General features: G+C 40.1%; 1 long non-coding RNA gene across 1 annotated transcript; it reads right to left on the reverse strand.

Annotated features, from left to right (window-relative positions):
• Window positions 1-9572: 9572 nt before the first annotated feature.
• LOC143126311 (uncharacterized) lies at window positions 9573-12695 on the reverse strand. The gene is made up of 4 exons (XR_012987452.1): window positions 12521-12695; window positions 11292-11484; window positions 10663-10753; window positions 9573-10515 (listed from the first exon to the last, which is right to left on the reverse strand). It is a non-coding gene; the product is annotated as an uncharacterized LOC143126311 (long non-coding RNA).
• Window positions 12696-13478: the final 783 nt, after the last annotated feature.

The raw sequence follows: 13478 nt of genomic DNA on the forward strand, positions 1-13478 counted from the left end.
TATTTCAGTATGCACTGCGTTCAACCCAGCATACTTCATCAGGTCAGACCTGCGCAGTGCTGCATGAAGTCGAATAAGGCTCTTGAGAAAGGCGTTGCGTGAGGTCACTTTCGTTTACTTTCAAGGATGTTAATAAGACAACTCTGCTACAAGTACAACATTTTCAGATACATTTACATAGTTGCAACAACATGTTTACATTTCGTGCAAACCGAATTTTAATCTAGGCCTACTGAGCGTTCGTTTGTAGGCTACCTTTATTTTGACGCCATATTGCCTGTTATTGTCGTGTACTGTTGCTAGCTCCACGGAACTTCAGTCGCCCACGAAGTACTTCTTCTTTGGTATGGGAGAGTACCGGAGAGAACTGCCACTCACGGAAAACTTCCGGTTTCTGAAGTGGTTGCAGTTCCTTCTGTGGTTCCACATGAGGGCGCTCGTCCACGAGTGCAGAATGAATGGAGGTCTATGGAGCTGTACCCCTCAAAATCCACTTTTCTCGGGATAGGGGAGAGTGGGGTGATTGGTGCCAGCGGGGAAGTTGTGCCACCCCCTATTTCTAGGGAACCATAGAAAAAATTGGTCATGTGACCACACATTTTTGAAGACTCAGCCATTTCAATCATCCTGCAGAGAAGAGAGCCTCATTGCATAAGAGGTAAGTACATTTAAGTTAAAAAAACTGTTTTTTGCCATTCAAAGTAAAATTTCTATGATCATGTTTTTTTGATTGTTGAGTCAAAACAGTTATAGACAAGTTTGAAAACATTTCACACATGTTTTAGTGCTTTGGTAAGCTACATTATGAGTCTATACAGCTAGCATGATGTTAGCTCAAATCTGATGGATGATGCATTTTTTCCAAAATGGTGGGGTTGGGGTGATTTGTGCCAAAGGGCCTGGGTTAAGTTGTGCCAGTGGCACAACTCACCCCCACTTATAAACACCATGAAATAACCGGTGGATATGAGTTTGGATATGTGTTTCTTCTATAATGTCATGATATCTTAGCCTTAGATATACAAAAAATACACAATATGGCCTTGAACTTTTCCAACTGCTTTGACATTCACATGAAATATGAGCCGTTTGGAAATGACGCCTAATAAACACATAGGTGCCAACTCTCACGCATTGGCCGTGAGACACACGCATTTGATTAGTTTCACACACTCACACGGCACACCCCCAATTTCTCACGCTGAAGTGTCAACCCGGTCGGTCAGATGCCTGAAAAATGAGTTTAGCCTATCTATAGATCTACCTGTTGAGCCACGGTTATGCTTTCAGAGACGGTGAGAGGGTTCAAGAGCACCCCGTTTGTGGAATTTTCTAAATTTTCTCTCATTTGCGATGCTATTTCAGAAGCCATCCCAGGCGCATTCCCCCCGCATTTCCCCGGCTTCAGGTATGCTTTGAGTATTATCAGAGACTTTCTAATGTGGAGACACAGCACTCAGAAAATACTCCATAGAAATGCATGGGGCTAGTTTGTCACGCCAATATGGCCGTTGTCTACACATATCCCACCCCTTCCTCGGCAAAACGTCGACGTGTGAATACATTGAGCCAATCATGTGGTGTGATGTGAATACATTGAGCCAATCATATGGTGTGTTGTGAAGACATTGTGCCAATCATGTGTTGTAATCTCGCCGCTGGAGCAAGATTGGTGTCGTGAAGCCTTGCGCACGCGCAGTTCGACCCAAAGACTGTGCCCGATGAGTGCCCATGATAATACTCAAAGCATACCTGAAGCCGGGGAAATGCGGGGGGAATGCGCCTGGGATGGCTTCTGAAGTAGCATCGCAAATGAGAGAAAATTTCGAAAATTCCACAGACAGGGGGTGCTCTTGAACCCTCTCACCGTCTCTGAAAGCATAACCGTGGCTCAACAGGTAGATCTATAGATAGGCTAAACTCATTTTTCAGGCATCTGACCGACCGGGTTGACACTTCAGCGTGAGAAATCGGGGGTGTGGCGTGTGAGTGTGTGAAACTAATCAAATGCGTGTGTCTCACGGCCAATGCGTGAGAGTTGGCACCTATGTATCACACATCATATGAACGTGCGGAATCTAAGCTTTCCAATGATATTAGCGCCTGTGATAAATGGTTCGTGAGAAAATTAAAATTGAACCGACGTGCAATTTAGGCTAATCATATTTGCATTTTGCAGTGCACACACATCACAGTGCACACCCATTAGGCCTACTCTCGGTTTAATATTTCACTAACCCTTCACACAACACGTGGCAAACCCAATATCACAATAAACAGCAAACCGTACCGAATACGAGGATATAAAGCATGCCTCTGTGCAATAAATGGTTCCTGAGTAATCCGGTTTTGAAATTGCAACACATTTCTACATAGCCTCATTGGGGCGAAATTATAATGTATTCTAAAGTAAACTATTTGTCAGTAGGCCTACATACATTTTTGTAAATTGCTCAGCCATAGATTATCCCACTATCATGGTTCTTATATTGTCAGGTTCCTGCCAATCCCATTACAGATAAATAAATATATTTATATTGGCATGCTTCCTAGTGACATTAATGCAAAATAGCTTAGGCTACAGCACAAATATTAAAATAAACAAGTCTGACCTCTGAATTTATTTTGAAAGTGCACCTGATTGATGCATTTAAAAGTTAATATACAAACATTTCTTAAATTCTTACAAAACACCCACCCACTTTTAAAAATTGTTAGTTTGGACCCCCCCACTTTTGCCATGCAAAATACCAGTGCTGTTTTCAGCATCTGTTTAGTGCTTCATTGTCATTTTCATTGGATTCTCCCATTTGCGCATAAATCACTCATAAAAATGTTTTTTGTTACACGCATTCTCCCATTCCGCTTCTGTCACACACACAGTGACAAGCGCCAAATCCCCTGCAGTGTTGAAGAGATCAGTCGTCCCCCTCACTTTTGATAAGGTAAAAAGCCTTATAGGTACGCCAAATAAATAATAACCTATAGGTTTACGCTAGGCTAGGTAAAACTCCCCATTAACAGCATCACGTCACTAACCACAGCTAAGACTGCACAATCTCTATTCACTCTGTTGGATATCTGAAGCCAGTTTGTCTACTTAGATACTGTAAATCCTCAAATTATGGCCGGGGTCTTAAGACAAAGTACAGGCCTTTAGAGGCAGGATTGTATTCAAGACAGCCCTTTATTTCTTATGCGAGTTTTATTTTGAGACATGTGTTTCTTGGAGCGGCATAATGGTAGGCCTTCAAAAGCATGACATTTTCGGTTTAGTTTGATATTTAATTTACTTTTGGACTGTTTGATTATATTGTTAAATGTTGGGACTGATGGGCACTGAAATCTGGGGAGGTATTTGATGATCACTATTACGTTCCATGTAGTTGAAAGAGTGTCGGGATTTCAAACAAACCATCCGCTTCCATGCGTTCATTGAACGTCCGCGGTGCTGTTATGGAAACCTTATTGAATAGCCAAGTAGCCTATATATTGAGTTATTTTTAAATTATGCATGATTTACTTTTTATTAATTTCGTAGGCTTGTTACATAGAAGTATCTAAATAACCTGTTAAAACCTGCATCTAGTCCAAAAAAAAATGTCTGGGGGAGGACCCCCATACCCCCCACTGAAATGTCCCACCCACTTTCAGAATGCCTCCGATGCTCATGGTCCTAGTGGTAGATCCCTTTGATACCAATGTTAATTAAACTCTGGGACCCTGGTCCCAGGGATGGATTACTGCACGGGCCTTCCGGGCCCAGGCCCAGGGGCCCAAGGTGTGAGGGGGCCCTGAAGCCCAAGCCTTTGCATGGAATCATTGCCTCAATATCAACACATCAGGATGTAGGCTATGAATCTGATTGAATTTAGTATTGCCCATCCCCAAAATGCACCAGAATACAGGAAATCACATTAAACAAATTAAAAAAAATTCTGGGGGAGTACCCCCAAACCCCCCTTCCACATATGCGATAATTAGTGGGGAGCCCTTAATACATCTGGGCCCAGGGCCCCGAAAGTTCATAATCCGTCCATGCCTGGTCCCTACACCTGAGAACCACTTATGTACATTTTTTTTACTGTACGGTATAATGCTGAATGAGCCAAACAAAAATTTCCACAGCAAAATTTTGGTTGGCCCCACCAAATCTCACTCCAAGGTTTTTTGAAAAGTTGGCAGCCCTGCAGCATTGTGTATAATTTGTCACTTGGAGGAGACTTGTAGATAACTAACGTTACCATAATTAGCTAACCGCTGCTAACGTGCTAGCATCGTCACGTCAGGCTGTGCACAGTAGTGTAACATTTATTCACCATAAATTAATAAAGTTGAGTGGTTCTGCAATGTAGACTATGTTTCCGTTTTTTTGCAGTACCATGTCCCTTACATTACATGGCCCAGTGTCCTTGTAACATGCATGCAGCAAACCTAGATATGAATGTGATTTCAGCCCGGCTTTTAACATTTCTTTCAAGAAGACATTTAAACCACAAAGACCCGTAACGAGGGATCTGGAATGTTGGTTACCTAGCAACCAAGACGCTGTCTATTGAAAAGGGAACTATGTTTTGATGCGTAAGAACGATGTCGAAATTAACATTTTTAAACAATAATGGGGCGTTCAGATTATTTAGTCTGTGGTAGAATTGTTGTATAAAAGCAATATAGCACTCGTGATCGTGGGATTGGTCATGGATATTCCCACGGCTGTTGTTGCCTGCGCCACTCGGCCTCCGGCCTCGTGGCTACGGCCGAACAACACCCGTGGGAATATCCATGACCAACCCCACTCTCACTCGTGCTATATTGCTTAATTATGTTGTATGCTGAAATGGTGATACATTTAAAATATCTAGTCACATAAACAGAAAATGTGTCAAATTCTCCATTGCATGACATGGCTCAAATTTCATAGGTTATTGAAAATTATGGCAATGATATTAATTTGCCCACAATGCATATTTTGCATAGCGCCACCATCTGGCAAATAGATGAATGGCTATTACACTGATGACACATGATCAATTTTGACGCACTTCAGTGAGAAAGTGCTTTCAATGTATACAACTTACAACATTCTCTTAACACACACATCAGATGTGAGTGCATTGTTGGATTACAACGTGTCACAGGTTGCGAAACTGTAGGTGCCCAGGCCCATTAGTCACCACTTGCGGCTATATTTATATACTGACACTGTAAGAGAACATTTAAACAGTAGCAGTGATGTAATGGGAGTAGGCTACCAATCATGAGAAGTAAGACTGTGAACAGTGCAGTGTGAAAATAGAGGCATTGTCAAAACGGCTGCCTTCAGAATAGCTTCTGACATGGGGAAGAGTGGCCAGTAGGGGGTCTGCAAGAAGACAGACCCTTATGCAACCGTCTCATGAGTATCCAGAGTGGGGATGTAGGCGGCATAAATGCGCTAAAAATGACAGGCTAGAGTGCACTAGTTATAAAACAAAGATTAAAAACCGCCAAACAATTTCATTTTTAACCATCATATCACATTTATATTTGCACACATACAGATGGAAATGAGACTATGTTATCCTATCTGAATCCCAAATGTGCCTTTACTTGTACTTGTTTGTAGTTGAACTTGCTTGCCCATGCATGAACTCCATATACACCTACATTTAGACATAATTAAAAAAAAAAGTATCACTGAAGACTTCTGTGAGATCACCTTAAAATAATCTACATACTTTGTTGAGCTGTAGTTTTCTGTAGTTTTCAAAAAGCATAGGCTGTATGCACCATCAAGTCCTCTTTTCTCCCAATGAGTGAACTCTTCAACATCAGTTTTCACAGCTTGGTTTCAGCTGTGTGGGCGATGGGTGAGAGGGATTCTGAAGCGCCCTTGTTGGTGAATTCATTAGCTGCCGGTCCACATAAACACCACCCTTGAACACGTGGACTCATCTCCTAGTGCGTGGGTGGAGAGTAGAAAGGCCATAGATAATGTATGGGGCCTCTCTTTCCAAACACTTACCTGATGGGCTGATGGGCTAATATAACAAAAAGCAAGAGGAGTGACTTTTGAGGCAACACTGCATCTGAAATAATGTTTTGTGTGGGTGGCTGAGTGCGAGAATGCCAACGTGACATGAGGCTTTATGGTAAGCATTTGTCTGCAGGGGAAAAAACATGAATTATCTACCCCAACAGCTAAGGCAAAAGTACTTGGTGAATATGACGTCTGACAACAAAACTCCAGGTATTTAACCTTGAAATTAGATATTTGACAAAAGGATGAAGATTGCTGACTTGTCTGGACCCTTTTGATTGAAGTGTTTGTCACGGGCGCCTGCAGGAATTAATGATATGGTAGGCCTACGCACACCCGGCCCATCGCCCCCCCCCCCCCCCCCCCCCAAAAAAAAAAAAAAAATGAAATACGCGTGGACAATATTTGTCCGTTTCCCGGTTTAGCCGTGCATTGGTCAGCAAAAAAATAGCCTACATAGCATAACAACATCCACATGCAATAATACAACAACAACGTCTACTATGACCTATTCATTTGGACAACTTCATACAACCCTATACAGGCTAAATACAGGCCAATTTGGTGTGAATACACATTACACACACACAGGGAAATTTTCTCTCGTTGTTGAGCCTAATGGTACGCACAGTGCGTACGGACGTAGCAGGGCCGGCCCGAGGCATAAGCGAACTAAGCGGCTGCTTGGGGCCCCCTGGCCACCAGGGTTTCTTCTTTTTCTTTTTCTTTTTTCTTCTTTTTCGAGTTTCTTCTTTTTTTTTACATAATAAATAACGTAAACATCGTATAAACAAGTGACATCAATGAATGAATAAATGAAACAATTCAAAACAAGAAAATTCTGATTTCATGATCTGCCTACTGCTACTGTGTCTGCCAGCCTTTGAGTCATGCGCATAAAGTAGACACCTCGGTGCGTGCAGACACTGCATCAAGTTCAAAAATCGGAAGAGACGGTAATGTTAAGACAAGTCACAAAAAGGACGTATCCCTCTGGTGCCGAAAACAGAAAGAAGAAAATGACAGAGGAGGAGAAAAACGAGCAAGATACAGGTATGTTTGCATGATTAATTATTTTATTGTGCTTGAGGTAGCTAGCTAACTGTCATGATCTAATATAAGCCATCACCAGAGCTAAATCCCCGCCATCAACAGAGAAATGTCTCCCATTAATATATATTTGTCTAGGTGTATGTATTTCAGATGTCAAGGATATTGGGATTGTTTTGGATGTTCAATCAAGCATGTACCCTAGGTGGGCTTATGTTGTAAATTAAAGTTAGCTAGCTAGCTGACTGAAGTGGACATTAGCACTAGCTACATGAAAACGTAGCTGAAGGCAAATTTACCACAGAGGTATTGTTTCTGATTTCGCACCTGAAAGTGTTGATAGTTTATTACTGTTCTATCATATGTGACAAAGTGGTAAGTCTGATAGCAACAGCAGGCTAAGCCCAGGCTCCCAGTCCCAACCCCAACCCACTGACTAGTGCGACTCTGGACATAGGTAGCTGCTAACATTCCAACTTCATAGGCAAAGATGGAACAGTACGTGCGCTCTGCTCTAAGATCTTTGGTGAGAGATGGTAGTGTTTATAAGAAAATATACCATGTTGGGTGGGGAGACTTCTGTGATGAAAATAGACTTAAATTTGATTAAGATAGTGGCGAGTGATGTAGCGGTGCTACCCTAATATTTAGGCTGCAGTAGATCACCATGTTAAGCGTTCACCATACTGCAATTATGCCTCATTTGCCAATAGAATATGAATTGTTAGATGTGGAATTGCTTGTTGATGAGTGTAAGTAATGATAGCAAAATAAACTCATTCTGCTCGATCAACTATGCACTTATTTTTTTCAGGGACACTTGAAATACTTTGGAGCACATCTCTAACTCTACCTCATCAAGTGTCTGCCTCCATGGCTGATGACACAGAAGGTGAGGTTTTCTTGATGGCAAATGGTTACATAGCCTGTTAATATGAAATGACACATTTAACATAGTTTTTTTTATTTATTTATGTATTTATTTAATCATTGTAGATTCGTCCACTGCAGTCCACTGCGAGTTGCAGATGCCTGCTTTTCAGGGACACTTGAAATACTTTGGAGCACATCTCTAATTCTATCTCTAATTCGTCCACTGCAGTCCACTGTGAGTTGCAGATGCCTGCTTTTCAGGGACACTTGAAATACTTTGGAGCACATCTCTAACTCTACCTCATCAAGTGTCTGCCTCCATGGCTGATGACACAGAAGGTGAGGTTTTCTTGATGGCAAATGGTTACATAGCCTGTTAATATGAAATGACACATTTAACATAGTTTTTTTTATTTATTTATGTATTTATTTAATCATTGTAGATTCGTCCACTGCAGTCCACTGCGAGTTGCAGATGCCTGAAAGCCAGGAACGAAGTAGGAATAAGTATCTATTTTTTGGGACATTTTATTTTTGATTATTAATGTTTGTCTATTTTGGTTTTATTTTGTAGTTGAAGATTGCTTATTTAATGCACATTTGCGGATTTGTTCTGCAAATATGTTGAAAAACAAGTCATTAAACTGATGTACTTGTTTACAACAAATACAAACGATGTTGTATTTTGTTATTTGTCAATTTAACTTCAGTAAAAAACCCTTAGTGCTTCACTTTGAATATGAAAGTTTCAAATAAATCTGTGATTTTAGTACCCTCTAAGATTAAAAGGTGACAGGGTTGGTGTAAATAAACACCCAGAAAAAAGTACCCCCAGAACCCCCCCCCCCCACACACACACACACCCACCCGTTTGTACCCACATTTGCACAAATAGGGTAGGGGGAGAGGGTCCTTATGCATCTGTGTCCAGGGGGACAGTAGTTCATAATCAGTCACTGTACACTGAAAAAAATGACATGCAAGAATTACTTAATTTTATTTAGGTAACCATTTGCACTCAATTTAATTTAGCTACATCCAGCCATATAGATTTAGTTGAATTTGCTTAATATTTTCTTGCAATTAAAGCTAAACTAAATTGAGTAGTTACAACTAAATCAAGCCAAGCAAACTCCAATCAAATATTTTGAGTAAAAATTAGTATTAGGTAACCATTTGCACACAATTTAATTTAGCTACATCCAGCCATATAGATTTAGTTGAATTTGCTTAATATTCTCTAATGCAAGAATTACTTAATTTTTTTTAGGTAACCATTTGCACTCAATTTAATTTAGCTACATCCCGCCATATAGATTTAGTTGAATTTGCTTAATATTCTCTAATGCAAGAATTACTTAATTTTTTTTAGGTAACCATTTGCACTCAATTTAATTTAGCTACATCCCGCCATATAGATTTAGTTGAATTTGCTTAATATGCTCTAATGCAAGAATTACTTAACTTTTTTTAGGTAACCATTTGAACTCAATGTAATTTAGCTACATCCAGCCATATAGATTTAGTTGAATTTGCTTAATATTTGTATATAATTTCATTGGTAAAAATTAAGTTAAACTTCAAATTCAGGTTAAATAGTATTAACTTAACTCTCAAACAGAAATGATATAACTGTCTTTATTAAAACAAATGTTCAACACAGAAACACACATATGAACACACATTGTGACCCTTTGCTCTAAAAAATAATAATTTTCCCGCTCTCAAACCAAAGCAAAAGCAAAGGCAGTAGTGCCAAAGAGAGAGAGTGTGAGCACCAAAAGAGAGAAAGAAAGATTCAATAAATGGTTGTGAACCTTTGACCAAAGCCAAACACCTTACCAGTGAGTGATTGTGTGTGTGTGTGCGTGCGTGCGTGTGTAAGTAAATGTGCCGAGATAGAATGACAGAAAGACAGTGAGAAAGAAAGAATGAGAGAAAGACAGTGAGAAAGAAAGAAAGGTTCACAACCATTTATTGAATCTTTCAAATCAAGTCAATCATGACTGTGTGTGTGTGTAAAAGTGTGCCGAGAGAGAGAGGACGAACGATAAAGACAGAGAGAGAAAGAGAGAGACAGCAGGGAAGAGAAAGAAGAGGCCCACTTGCCCATCTAATGATTTGGTTCTTAAGATTGAGAACCTTGGGTAGGAGCTTATCACCATCCATCTGAATGACAACTTTTTGCATGAATTTGTAATAGTATTGAAGAGTTCAACATTGATTCAATGTGTATATGACCTCTAGCTTCACCAAAGTCCTTTTAGGCAAGTCCCTGCACTCGGCAGCCATAATGCAATGCTTTTTTGGCACTCATCGGGCATCCTATTTGGCAGAAATGCGCGTGCGCAAGGCTTCACGACACCAACCTTACTCCAGCACCGAGTTCACAACACATGATTGGAGGATTTTTTGAGTGCTGTGTCTCCTCATTAGAAAGTCTCTGGCTTCACTGCACAGCCTTGTGCAACAGACCAAGGTTCCTCCAAAATGATGCCTCCATCCACAACGATGCCGATGTCCTCATGTTCCAAGGGGTGGTTTTCTCTTGACACCTCCTTGCCATGGATATCCTGTACAAAATTTAAAAAGCTGCTTTAGGTTGACGCTTGAGAAAAGGTACGAGCTGGGAGCTGGCTTAAAGGTTTTTGGCTTAAAAATTGGCATAAAAATGCAATTTTTATTGCAATTTCAACATGCCCTTGGTTAGTGTTACTTACCATGTACATGTATGAGAGAATCATCATCTTCACCAAAATAAAGGCACGGGGTCTTGATGGCTGCCTCCCTCCTCAGATGTACAGTCTCTGTCTGTTCAGATACAAGGATATTAATTATTTTGTGAAAATACAATCAATACTCTAAATAATAATAACCTCTATTTATAAAGCACTTTTAATACGGAAGATTCAGTTCAGAGTGCTTTGCAACAGAAAACAGGCATTTGGCAAGCATTTCTTTCCCCTGTATTGGTTGAAACACACCCCATAATCTCGTCCCAACGAAGCAGCGCCAGACTTAAATTCTGACAGGAATTGAGTATAACGACATCAGGCTAATAAGTGAGTGTACCAGTTGGGGAAGGAACAATGTGAGCAACGGGAAAATGAGTGAGTGGGTAAATGTATGACGACTCATGTAGTCGTATCAACCCTGAGGAGTCCAGTTATAGTTAGACACAAAATTATAATGCCTCTATCTGTCGCTATGTTGTAATAAGGAACATAAGAGCAATGTGTGAGTAGGGTGACTATAAGTGATGGCAGTTGCAAATAGCAGAAACAGATCCAATGTGATCATTGTATGTAATATGTAAGAGAAGTAAACAATAATAGTAATACAAACTTACACCTTGCAAAATCCTCAAATGTTTGGTCATTTTATGTCCTTTAAACCTTCTTCTGGAACTTATGACCTTCTTCTTCTGGAAAACGGCGGTCACTGGACATCCAAGGTTACGCATCTTTGACCTGTAGCTTGCCTGAATACCCAAGCATTTCCTGATCCAGTCATCAAGCAAGGACATTTCTCAATACCTGTAACTAAAGAGGATAGAAACACATTTATAATATAAATATAAAGTATACATTTATGAAATATACTTATTTAATACATACACAAATGGTACTAGTTAATCAAACGATTTTGACACTTCATTTAATTGACATTTGACACATTATCTTACAATCTACCAACAATAGCTACACAGCCCTGCTTGTTGGTCTGACTGTCCCCTTGAAGGGAAAACATTTCGAATTTCAACACCATGGAACAAATAAAATGTTCAAGCAATATCTGCTTAACAGGTGCGTAGCATCAGCCTGTCCAGATCTTGCACTGCTGTTGAGTTTGAGAAATGCCACCACCACCACCATGCATATTCAGCGCTGGCGATGACATGAAATAGTGGTAACGTTACTCCATTACTGACAGAATAAATAAACACGTTTCTAAACCTAGCGTAAATGTGGCTTTTGCCCAACATTGTCCGAGTTATGACCTGACCTAGCTGCTAATCACTCACAAAACATGCGTCCTATTTCTTTCCTTTTTACATACCTTGGCCTGCATTCTGAGTCTCCAAACAAATGTATTTTGCAAACTCGGCATTGCTCAAGTTAAGTGTCAGTTGACTCCACAGGGGTCGGTGAAAACGTGTTTGGTCTGCTGCATAACGTGTTCGGTTAGCTAACTAGCAACGTTAAGGTCAACCATATTTCAGGCAAGATCTGTGTTCCAATTCAGTTAGCAGCTAATGTTAACTGTACAAACTTTAATGGGTCCACTGAGTTTCAACGACCTAAATTGTCTAACATTAAGGTATATATTCATTTTGAAGTTATTCAATCAATTACGTCGAGGAGGTAATAAAAGTAAACTTTAAGATGAACTTGTTAGCCCAGTTAACATTATATTGGAGTAGAACTGCTAGGTAAAGTTAACTTTAGCTAGCTTGCTAGACGATTTCTTAAATATTCAAGAAAACAGCTCTATCGTGTCAAATAAGGCAATTAAAGACACTCCAAATTTGTAATGGTAAACTGACTGTCAAATGACGTTTAATAATATACCACTTACCGTTAAAAGTCAAAAGCGAAGATTTCAAGTGCAGATCCCTTCAAGCCAACGGAACCGTTTGCAAAATGGAGGACAATCATCTTTTGGCAGCCAAATAAACGCATGCGCAGCACTGCCTCTGAAGCAAAACCCTTTTTTCTTGCAGATATTACTTAACTGAAATTAGTTTTTTGTAAAACACAAAGAAATCTGAAGCAAACCCCTTTTTTTCTTGCAGATATTACTTATCTGAAATGAGTTTTTGCAAAACACAAACAAATTGAGTATATAAATACAGTTTCATTTAAGAAAAAATTACTACATGTCAAAATCACTTTTTTCAGTGTATTAATACATAACCTCACTCTATTCATTTATAATATAACATTATAGTGTGAAGTTGTCAATTATCGCCAAGCACAGGTGACTCCGCGTTGTGGGAGGGGGCCCCCAAATCAAATTCTGCTTAGGGCCCCCAAAAGGATCGGGCCGGCACTGGGACGTAGCCTACACCTGCAGGCGCGCCTGGTGTTTGTGACCAACCCAGACTACCCTTTATCGTAGTCTAGATTATTCCACTGCTTGGTTGAATTTCCCATTGTCCTACGTAATTTAGAACGACCATTAACCGTATGTTATTCTTATTTGCACACCTATGAAGTAGCCTAGGCCTAGATCCATTTTTTTGGCCGTATCACACTTGTAGTAATTCGCCGAACTCGTTGTGAAGTTTAAATGAACTGTCACATTGCATCCGAGCTGTAAAATGCAGACGTTCAGAACATTGCAACATTGTAGCATATGACGGAGGTGGCTTTTAGCTAGATGGATGACAGCAGGCTAAGTAAAATAGCGATGTTTCAAAGCTAAAGTTCATCAGAATCTTGGGATACGCCCGCTTGACAACGGGAGAGATAGAACCAAAGATTCTAGAACAGAGCTCCGCTCTAGAATCTTTTGATAGAACTAGACATGGCCT

Source organism: Alosa pseudoharengus, unplaced genomic scaffold (assembly GCF_046254945.1).
Source record: "Alosa pseudoharengus isolate Yale_2024_CS ecotype anadromous, Long Island Sound unplaced genomic scaffold, YU_APseudo_1.1 YU_APseudo_1.1_scf_16, whole genome shotgun sequence".
Classification (NCBI taxonomy): domain Eukaryota; kingdom Metazoa; phylum Chordata; class Actinopteri; order Clupeiformes; family Clupeidae; genus Alosa; species Alosa pseudoharengus.